This window comes from Ostrinia nubilalis, chromosome 25 (assembly GCF_963855985.1).
Source record: "Ostrinia nubilalis chromosome 25, ilOstNubi1.1, whole genome shotgun sequence".
Taxonomy (NCBI): Eukaryota; Metazoa; Arthropoda; class Insecta; order Lepidoptera; family Crambidae; genus Ostrinia; species Ostrinia nubilalis.
Window position 1 is genome coordinate 5,450,547 of NC_087112.1, and position 11,038 is coordinate 5,461,584.

Genomic DNA, 11,038 nt, shown 5'->3' on the forward strand with positions numbered 1-11,038 from the left:
ATAAAGCTCTTTTTGAGTGACCTTGATCATCAAAAACATTGTCCTCCTTTTCGCAGTCGGGTAAAGGCCCTCGAATGAACCAATCATACTTGAACACTCCTGCGCATCGTCAGCGCTATTTCCTAAATGTACAAGAGAAAATAGAATATTGTTTATTTGATAATGTGTAATTAATTGGGATGTAGACAGCAAACAATCCAATTAATTAACCGTATGTATAAAATAAACATTACGATCTATTTAGATATTAATTAAATGTTTTTACAAGTTTGAAATCAAAGTAAAATCAGGTCAATATGTATTAGAGATGAATGAGCTAAAACATGTTATAGTAAGTTTTTTTATCCAATAAAAGTATCCAAAAACTTAACGACTGAGTAGTTTCAGGCTGACCCAGTCGCGGTGGTTCGATTCCAATTGGAAACGGTATAGCGAAAAGAGTCATGAATATTTCAGTATTTAAGTTGTCAGACTGATGACTTACTGTGACCCATTTTTACTATTGTCTACTTTTGGTAACTGACTAAATAGTAATTAGGATAATTTAGACACGCAATTACGGAAACACATTTGCACATGACTTGTCTTTATTATTTTATTACCCGACTACGCCAGAAGGAGGGTTATGTTTTTTAATCATAACTTTTTCCCACGGCTTCGTCCGCGTTAAATTCAGTATAAATTGTAGCCGTTAAGTTCCAATAATATTGTAAAGTTTTATCAAACTCCGTTCAGTAGTTTTTCCGTGAGGAAGTAGCACGCATATTGTACATCCTCACAAATATTTGTATTTACAATATTAGTGTGATTGTTATTGTTATTTCTTCTGAACTAAGAATAGCCCACACAATAATTATGTAGATAGGTACTTTTACTAGAGGGTATCAAATAGTCAACTAGGTATCAATGTTGTAAAGTAATTATTATGTCAATTTCCGATTAAGACTATTAATTTTACTGATTGATTGGTTTTGTTTTTATTAGATTAATCACACTTTTACAACTTTTCTCTTGTTATCGTGTATTATAATTGTTCCTATGGACTTCGAACTGTAGCAATTTTTAATTATACATTGTGTTGCAATTCACGAAGGCGAGTGAGCTTTACATGTGTGGTGGCTCGCTACTGTTTGGTTTTGATGATATTACACTATCGTTATGTGCATGTACACGTACACACACAATAAGCTCACTCGTCTTCGTGAATTGCTAGAACCATAACCACGCGGATTGTTGGATTCTCGAGCTGTGTAAGGTCTAAGTTTGATTCTTTGACGTGTCACATCAGTTAGTGGTGAAATCAAACGTAATTTCCAGTGGGCATGATTCATTATTTCTTATCAATTGTCAGTAAAGATGCTTCTTCTAAGGAAACCATAAGCGTTTGTGTTATTGTTTTGAGTAGGTATTCTATACATAAATTCACATCAAGCCTAACGCAAATAACAGCGAGTTTTACAGGTGTAGCTGTCTAAATACGCCTATAAATATTTTTTTTTGTTTGGAATAGTACTTCTTACAGCTGCATAAATTTGTTTAGCATCATGTGCAGTTGTCTTTATTTTTATTTTATTTATTTAACAGGACAACCAACAAGACATACACTAGAATAGAAGACAATAATAAATTAACAGCGTATTTAAACTTAATCTAAGTGCTCCCTTAATTATAGGTTGCCACGGCATGCAATAGTGGACTTATACATTTAAACAGTGTCTACACTAAAAGAAAAGAGGTTTTCTTCAGTGAGAATTATATAGCTGGAATAACATTTCTCCAGTGACCCGATGCAAATCAAATCAAATTTCTTTATTTGCGTAATAATTAATTTAGTTTAAGACTAATTTGTGTTTAAAGCATTGTATATTTACAGGATTGGTTTACATTGTCTTTTTAGTTCCTGTTTCTGTCTAAACTTTTGAACTAAATGAAAATAAATTATTTCTTTGCAATAAACGTACAACTTGTATTGTCCACAGGAGCGGATAGGGGGCGCTAGTTGTCTGGTTCACTGTTGGCTGGGAAACACTGAACCCTTGACTCAGGAATAGGATGTCAGTGCTGAATCAGAGTGGAGAAGAGCAGGTAAATCAAAACAAATCAAGTCTTTATTTGCACAATTAAATCACATGCAATAATAATTAAGGCACACATCATCAGTAGGCCTAGAATACGCGCCGGGATAGCTTTTACCGCACCATTTTATCGATTCTACGCGATAAGCCCATACATTTGTCGTCTAAAGTCATCTATTAGATTTTATCACGACGCGCATCCTAGCCCAGATGATAAAAAAAATGAATAGCGTTTTCGATCTTTAAGACCATCCACGGAAATGGTGGGGGGTCAAATTATCCAGTGCTTTTATTTTCAAAAATTTTTGTAGCAAAATCTGTCTTCTTCTTTCTTTGTTATTTCGCTCTCTCGTGACGTCACTTGATACGTGTATCGACGCTCATGCTAGTCTAGTAATTGCGCATGCTGCATGTAATGTGACGTCATGGTCATTCCACACATTTTTTATTTCCAGTACAATTTTAATACTGTTTTACAATAATCATGTAGGTTTTAACTGTTTCTTTTTGGCCTGTGCCACATTCCCAAGAAATAAATGTACATTTTTGATAAATTGATCATTTATAAAAATTTTAATGAATGGAAACGCAATCTGATACCGATTTATCGTATGATTACATAATATGTACACAACCTGTATACATATTATTTAGCGATTAGTTACTTATTAACAATATTACCAATGTTCTCTATTACTAATTTTATCACTGATTAAAACTTTATACTGTAGTGGAATAGTGGTTACTGATTTTCAAGCTTACAGACTTGACTTAAGGTCGAAAACAAACAAAGAAAACAATATAAAAAATAATATCTGCCTGCGTTAAAAAAATCCCGGTGGGGGCTCAATCAACAAGTCTTCCCCACCATATTACCTACTAGTTTCGCATTCCCGAATTTTTTGGAATCCCGGGATTTACATTTTAAAAATATGTGTTAAAAAGTCGCTTCCTCCCTTTCCTAGCCAAAAATTTACTTTAGGTAAATATGCATCCAATCACTGTTTATAACTCTATGGTACTAAAAATCCTAATAAGTATATTTTAATATTTTAAGTTTTTAATTATGTACTAATTCTGTTGTTTCAGGTGGAATGTCCCCTGTGTATGGAACCGCTCGAGGTGGACGATCTCCACTTCTACCCGTGCACATGTGGATACCAAGTGAGTAGAGCACACAAAACACGATCAGCCCGAGGTTCGATTCCTGGTCGGGTCAAATTGCCTTCACCAGATCACGTTAGAGAACTGTTAGACTGAAGGCAATACACCTATTTAAAGGGATTTATGTGAAAGAATCGATTCAGTAGCTCCAGAGGTTACTTCCTATAAACAAACTCACAACCTACGACAAATAGGGTGAAAATATCCCTAATATTTACTCACAAACTACGACAAATCTGGTGAAAATAGCCCCAATATTTACTCGCGACAAATGGGGTGAAAATGGCCCTAATATGTATTTACTCACAAATTACAACAAATCGGGTGAAAATGGTTCTAATATTTACTCACAAACTACGACAAATGGGGTGAATGGGGTGAAAATAGTCCCAATATTTACTCAGAAACTACGACAAATGTGGTGAAAATAGCCCCAATATTTACTCAGAAACTGCGACACATGGGGTGAAAATGCCCCCAATATTTAGTTGTTTTTCTATTGGCGTTGACTGTCAGTTAACTATAAATTGTTATTGCAAAGTAGCGCCTATAAGAATGATATACGATGCCACATGCCTTGTCCATACATGTCAAAACCACTATGAATATTACAAAGTGTGCAAACCACAATCCTCAATTCATGAAAAGGGTAACTGAGTTTTAATGGACTTGGTATCAATAATTCAGTCAGTTGATACGAGAGTCTGACGTCATATCTCGGTATTAACATACGAAAAATATCGTTCACATAAAAAGTATGCAAATTCATCGGTGAATGAATGCAGGGATTGCAAAAAAGAAACTGCTTTGACTGTTGCTGTATCTTAGCATGAAATTCATAGATGAAAATCATGCACTGTCATGCTTTTAACTAAGGGGATATACCTGCTATAGTTCTAGGGCTTAAATCAGTCAGTGCCTTAGGTATGTGGAGCGGCGCGTGAGGGTGTTTTTGAGTCGTCAACCGTCAGCGAAACGTCAGATATGCTTCAGATTGATATGCTCTGTCACGTCATAAATGTCAGTGACCCCTCCCGTGCTGCCATACCTCAGGATCTACGTGACATTGGCGGAACAGTGGCAAAAAAGCACAAGTTCATCGCCATCAACAAAAGAAGAAGAAGACTGAGTCTAAGCCCTAGGGCTTTTTTAAAAGATACTTTTTTTCCTCGTCAAAATAATAATTTTAATAAGGAACAATACATAAGAGCTAAATAAAGATTTGTCTTTGTCTTCCTTGTTATTTATGATGAGTCACATTTTCAAATGTTGAACTCACAAAGGATATCTTGAGAAAATGTTCCTTGGTTTTCAATGGCATACTTTTTAAAATTATATTTTTATTTATTTCAAAGGAGGTTTAAAATATGGAAATTAAATGTAATTCTTATCGACTTCATCACTTACTTTTCACTCACTTATGTCCTTTCTTATTTATTGTTCCCTCCGCTGCAACTATTGTGTAGCCGAGACCTATCGTCGAACTTAATAAAGTAATAAGGCACAGATTCAAAGTGAATTGCAGCTTCTCTTGATAGTTCCTTTGTTGGGCTGTTAACGAATGCAATGTACTAGCTGTGCCCGCGACTTACGCTTGAAAATAGTTTGAATAATATTTCCCGTTTTTTGCAACATTTTTCTTTGCTGCTCCGCCCCTATTGGCTGTAGGGTGATGCTATAATATATCTTCGACAAATGGGCTATCCGACACAAAAAAATCGGACTAGTAGTTTCTGAGATTAGCTAATAAACAAACTTGTTCAGGGAATTTAGTCGAACAATAAAAGATTTGGATTTTAGAATATTAGGTTTATAGATTTACCAAGTTTGAATATAAATACAATGCAATCAAGTTAATAGTTCGGGAGGCGAAAGAGGTCTGTCGTTGGAGTGCGAATTTGACAGCTCGGCGCGGGAGCGCCCACGTTACGCGCTGTGATTGGTCCATAGATCAGCAGCGACATTATGGCGTAGACATCTTGCCGGCCCTTGGAAGCTCTAACTAAATAGAGCTTTCAAAACTGGTTCTCTGATGTTGGTAAAAGGCAGAGGCGATTGAGTGCTCTCCTGATCGTTCCTTGCGAAGTGGTGACGTCAGCGACGCGAGGCACGCAGTCGGTTCCAGGATATATCTTGGCAATTCTGCCTAATCGCCAGCACAGGGGTGGGGTGCTGTCATCCTTGACGAGCACTAGATCATCTAGTTTCAAGTTAGTACAATTGGTTCGCCATTTTGTGCGTTGTTGTAGCTCAGCAACATATTCGGTGGCCCACCGCTTCCAGAAGTGTTGTCTGTGTTGTTCGAGGCGTTTGAAGCGGTCGAGGCGATTGCTGTTGTGGTCCATGAGGCTCGGCGACGGCAGCGATGTCAGCGACCTACCGATCAAAAAGTGAGCCGGGGTAAGGGACTGATAGTCATTAGGTGAGGAGCTGAGGGGACAAAGGGGGCGGCTGTTGAGGATTGCTTCAACTTGTGCAAATAGAGAACTGAGTTCCTCGAATGTCAAGTGAGTGTGTCCTTTTTTTTTTTTTTTTTTTTTTTTTAGAATAATAGGTTTCGTTTTGTTCAGGGAATTTAGTCGAACAATAAAAGATTTGGATTTTAGAATATTAGGTTTATAGATTTACCAAGTTTGAATATAAATACAATGCAATCAAGTTAATAGTTCGGGAGGCGAAAGAGGTCTGTCGTTGGAGTGCGAATTTGACAGCTCGGCGCGGGAGCGCCCACGTTACGCGCTGTGATTGGTCCATAGATCAGCAGCGACATTATGGCGTAGACATCTTGCCGGCCCTTGGAAGCTCTAACTAAATAGAGCTTTCAAAACTGGTTCTCTGATGTTGGTAAAAGGCAGAGGCGATTGAGTGCTCTCCTGATCGTTCCTTGCGAAGTGGTGACGTCAGCGACGCGAGGCACGCAGTCGGTTCCAGGATATATCTTGGCAATTCTGCCTAATCGCCAGCACAGGGGTGGGGTGCTGTCATCCTTGACGAGCACTAGATCATCTAGTTTCAAGTTAGTACAATTGGTTCGCCATTTTGTGCGTTGTTGTAGCTCAGCAACATATTCGGTGGCCCACCGCTTCCAGAAGTGTTGTCTGTGTTGTTCGAGGCGTTTGAAGCGGTCGAGGCGATTGCTGTTGTGGTCCATGAGGCTCGGCGACGGCAGCGATGTCAGCGACCTACCGATCAAAAAGTGAGCCGGGGTAAGGGACTGATAGTCATTAGGTGAGGAGCTGAGGGGACAAAGGGGGCGGCTGTTGAGGATTGCTTCAACTTGTGCAAATAGAGAACTGAGTTCCTCGAATGTCAAGTGAGTGTGTCCGAGAACTCTAGAAATGTGATGTTTAGCTGATTTGACCCCTGCCTCAGCCAGACCATTGAAATGAGGAGCGTATGCCGGAGAAAATTTAAATTCGATGCCCCGACGAGCTCCAAAGTCTAAAATAGTGTCTTTGTTGGACTCTACAAAATTAAAAATTTCCTTGGCTGCGGCAACAAAATTTCTACCGTTGTCACAATATACAATTTTTGGCATACCTCTACGTGCAATGAATCTATTTAAAGTTAAAATAAATGCATCCTTACTTAGTTCACTTACTGCTTCTAAATGAACACATTTGTACCGAAAACACACAAAAATACATAAGTAACATTTTGTGATTTTGCAGCCTCTCCCCTTTCTATCTGTAATGTAAAATGGTCCAGCAAAGTCAGTGGCCACTGTGTTAAATGGATAGTCAGGCTCAACGCGTTCATTGGGTAGATTTCCCATGATATTAGACATAGTCTTGCCCGTAAAGCGTCGACATACATGACAATTACGAACTGTTTTTCGTGCCAAGTTACGACCACCTATAGGCCAATACTGGTCTCTTATAGAGGCTAACAAATGCTGGGGACCGCAGTGTAGGAGTCGCAGGTGTTCCTGTTGAAACATCATTTTTGTTAGAGGGTGGTTTGCGTTTAAAACTACAGGATGCCGTTTTTCATAGGCATAATTTGAATTGTCTATGCGACCTCCCACACGCAGGGTTCCAGTTTGATCTAAAAATGGATTGAGGGATGAGAGATGCTTTTCAACCGACTTCAAAAAAAGGAGGAGGTTCTCAATTCGACCCGTATGTTTTTTTTTTTTTTTTTTTTCTATGTTTGTTACGCGATAACTCCGCCAATTATGAACCGATTTGAACAAATCTTTTTTCAGCGTATAGGTAATACCTCAAGGGTGGTCCCATTTAAATTTAATAATAAAAAAAACAACCCCCAAGGGTGGAAAATTGGGGATTAACTTTTTTATACGCAATATCTCCGCCGATTATGAACCAATTTGAACGATTATTTTTTTGTTGAATAGGTATTATCAAAAGGGTGGTTTCATGCGAATTTGAAGAAAATATTTCACCCCCAAGGGTGGAAAATTGGGGATGAACTTTTTTATAATAGGTATACATTAAGAATATGGTCTCAATGTACTGCCTACCTTCAGTGGTAACATCAAGGTAATAATTAGTTAACTAAAAAGCAAGAAATAAGTAAAATTTTATAAAAAAAAAATAAAACCGACTCCAAAAAACCTACACTAAAAAGTAGAAAAATAATTACTAATTACCTACTTATTTATTAGGACGAATTATTAATATTTATGTAGGTATACCATGATTGATATTTTTGGAGTCGGTGCAGGCAAACTTTACATGTTTCATAATCTTGGCACCGACTCCAGAAGTATCAATCATGGTATACCTACATAAATATTAATAATTCGTCCTAATAAATAACTAGGTAATTAGTAATTATTTTTCTACTTTTTAGTGTAGGTTTTTTGGAGTCGGTTTTATTTTTTTTTTATAAAATTTTACTTATTGGGTGAAAGAGACTTATTTAATTTGAGACGATTTATTTCGTCATGAAAGCATTCGTTTTGAGCTATAATTGTGAGCATTTCTTTTGATTTAGTTAATTCATTTACTTGGAGTTCCTTAACAAATTTATTTTTAGGATTTTTGCAATTGTGAATGAATCTGAATACCCAAGCATAGACTCTTTGTAGAGTAGAGAGTTTAGAGAATCTATTAAAATCGACCACCTGTTCCACAGGTGTCACTTCCGCCGCCAGAACGGTAACGGGAACAGTAAATGTAGGCCAGGAAGATTCTGGCTGAAGAAGGAATTTAGGCCCGTGCCACCATAAAGAACAATCTTTTAGATTTTGAGGATCTATGCCTCTAGAGGCCAGGTCTGCTGGATTGTCGGCAGTGGGTACGTGTCGCCACATAGAGACATCGGTGAGTTCTCCTATAATAGCTACTCTGTTAGCTACAAAGGTTTTTGCTTTACCTTCGGACTTGAGCCAACCTAGGGCAATACTAGAGTCAGTCCAGTAGAACTGCCTATCGATTTTGCACCTTAAGGCCTTTGTTACTGACGAGCTAAGCTGTGCACCTAGGAGACAAGCACACAGTTCCAATTTTGGGATAGTGATGGTCTTTATGGGAGCGACGCGCGCCTTGGCGGTAAGCAAATGAACTTGACTGTTACCTGATGTGTTGGTTGACTTTAAATAGACACAAGCGCCATACGCTTGTTCTGAAGCATCACAGAAGCAATGCAGCTCGATTGTCGATCGATCTTGCATTAGAACAAGCCTGGGAACATTTAAAGCTGAAATGTAATGTACATTTTGAGCAAACTTTAACCAAGTTGTTTGAATGTCATCAGGGACAGGTGCATCCCAATCTAATTTTAGAGACCACAGTTTTTGCAATATTATCTTGGGTTTTATAGTGCATAATGAGAGCAATCCCAGTGGGTCGAATATTTTAAAGGTAGCGGAGAGAATAGATCGTTTAGAGATCTTTTCGATGGGATGAACTTCGATTTCGAAGTTAATTTTGTCTAAACTAGGCGACCAGCCGATACCTAATGTACTAGTGGCATGACTGATTATTAGGTTATCTTTTTCAGTTTGCAATTCATTTGTAGGAAATAAATCAGGAAGGTTAGATCTGTATTTCCTGAGGTTAAAACAGCCTTTGGATAGTTCATCTGACACTGAGCGCTGAATATGACGAAGTTCTGAAGCCGAATCGCTTCCTGTAAGCAAATCATCACAATAGAAATCTCTTTGGATAATAGTTTTAACATTTGGATCATCACATTCCTCCCCCAATTGCCAGATACACCTTGTAGAAAGAAAACTTGCACTCGAGAACCCATAGGTTACTGTATTTAATTGAAATGTTTTTAAAGTTTCGCCTTCATTGTTACGCCATATAATTATTTGAAGGCTACGATCTGATTCTCTAACATTGATTTGGCGGTACATTTTCTCAATGTCCCCCGATAAAATATATTTGTGTTGGCGAAAACGAAGAAGAATATTAAATAAAGAATCCTGTACTATAGGTCCTACCATTTGCAAATTATTAATAGAGAAACCAGAGGAAGTGCGAGCTGATGCATCGAACACAACCCTTAATTTTGTGGATTCACTCTTTTCTCTAATAACCGGGTGATGAGGTAGAAAATAACAATTTGTAGGTAATAGTGAACTCTTAGTTTCAGAGAGATGACCGAGTTCAGCATACTCTTCAATAAATTCTGAATAGGCCTTTTTGAGTTCTGGTTGCCTTTTGAAACGACTTTCTAAGCTAATAAATCTTTTCTTTGCTAATTGATAGGAATTACCTAAACAATCTCTATCGTCTCGTAAGGGTATAGCCACACAAAAACGGCCACTGTCCTCACGAGTGGTGTTGGCAATGAAATGTTGCTCACAAAGTCTTTCCTCGCGTGTATAAGGCTTAGTGGGTGGAAGGCTCTCTAGCTCCCAAAAAACTGACATTTGTTTTTCTAGATTAGGGAAATCTTGATCATTTTGTGTGAAATTACATATGATTTGCTTATTAGGAATAGGTTTGGTAAAACTTGGCAGAGGACCTGCAATTAGCCAACCTAATTTTGAATCACGAAGTATAGGCATATTTTTCCCTAGAGTTATTTGTTTGGACCCTATTAGTTGCCAAAATAGATCAGCACCAATCAACATGTCAATAGTTGAAGGATTGTGAAAATTAGGGTCTGCTAGCTTGACATTAGGCAGATTTAGGACTTTTGAATCAATAGATATTTTAGGTAAGTTGTCTGCAATTTTAGGTATGACTAAGCATGATATGGATACTTTGAATGAACTTTGCTTGGATTTTAGACGAAGAGCACATCTCTCCGTAGTTTGCTTGAGTGGAGTTTGACCGATACCAATTACATTGACATTTGATGGCTGAGAAGTCAGTTTTAATTGTTGCATAACTGCTGAACTTATAAAGGATGACTGGCTTCCGCTGTCAAGTAAGGCTCGTATTGTCAAAGATTTGTTAGTGATAGGATTGGATATTATGACTTGAGCTGTACACAGCATAACTTCAGGGGCTGAAATAACAGACATTGAAAGCGAATAATTAGTGCTGGTATTTTCATTGCTTTTGGAAATGTGTAATAATGAATTGTGGCGCTTTTTACAGACACGACAAGAACCTGAAAGTTTACAGTTGTCAGTATTGTGTCCGGGCCGAAAACAATTTTTACACAAATTTAGTGACGTTACAATGGAGTTCCTATCTTCTGGAGATTTAGATTTGAATGTGGGGCACTCATAGAGGCGATGATTTGCCTGGCACACTGCACACACAAAATTTTTGTTATAATTAGGAATAGACTCCTTAGACGTAACGACAAGAGACCTTGTTTGAGTTTTAGGCTGAATTGGAGAAACTATAGGCTTCGTTCGGTCTTGCTTG